Below are 866 nucleotides of genomic sequence, written 5' to 3'. Positions count from 1 at the left end.
CACTATAATGGAAAAGCAAAGAGTCTTCATGTTTAACCGCTTTTGTAGCTTGTGGGTGTTGTAGTAGTCGTAGTCTAATTGCTCTTCACCTGCCATTCTTTTCCAACTACTTAATTCTCTGTCAGTTTCAGCTGTTGCGTGATGGCTTTTGTGTCCTCCTCTAAGCTAAGACCCAAAAAAGAAATAATTTCCTTCGACCTAATCTCTTAAACGAACGCGACATGCATTGGATTGGATTCTTCCAACTTTATCTTTCATATAATAATCATATGGTATTACGTCAATGAGGAGGGTAGAGAGAATTTAATATATAGTGCACTTGTTTCTTTCATTTTTCATTTTTTGTTTTCTCCATTTGAATGCACTTGTTTGGAGCTGTCAGTCAAAGGTTCCAAATTCCAATACACTGGCATTGGATAATTTGCGTGTCCTAGTTGGTCCAATTGAGCTTAGGCTTATGGGTTTCGGTTTTTAGCCGAGAGTAGTAAGGCTAAAGCTTTCACATCAAATTGGGTCGAATAATTTTTTTTATTTTTTATTTTTAATTTTGTCTATTGAACTGATATGTGTTTAAAATATATATAATTTTCATATGAATTTTTAATAAACTATGTAAAAATTATATATATTTTTGGCACTAATAAATTTAATGGATCGAATCAAAAGAAATTCAACCAACACGCAATATTAAAAGAAATACTACGCATGCTCTTACTTCTATTCTTCCACTCTCACACTTTCTCAAGCATGGTATCCAAAATCATCATTAAATTTAGGATCCAATAATAATTTTAGATGCCGCATCAAGAATGCGTGTAGTATTACTCAAATATTAATTTATGCATGAGGCAAAGTCAAACACACTT

The sequence above is a fragment of the Corylus avellana genome, chromosome ca1 (genome assembly GCF_901000735.1).
Source record: "Corylus avellana chromosome ca1, CavTom2PMs-1.0".
NCBI classification, from domain to species: Eukaryota; Viridiplantae; Streptophyta; class Magnoliopsida; order Fagales; family Betulaceae; genus Corylus; species Corylus avellana.
The sequence above is the reverse complement of the archived record's forward strand: the minus strand, read 5'-3'. Positions refer to the sequence as shown.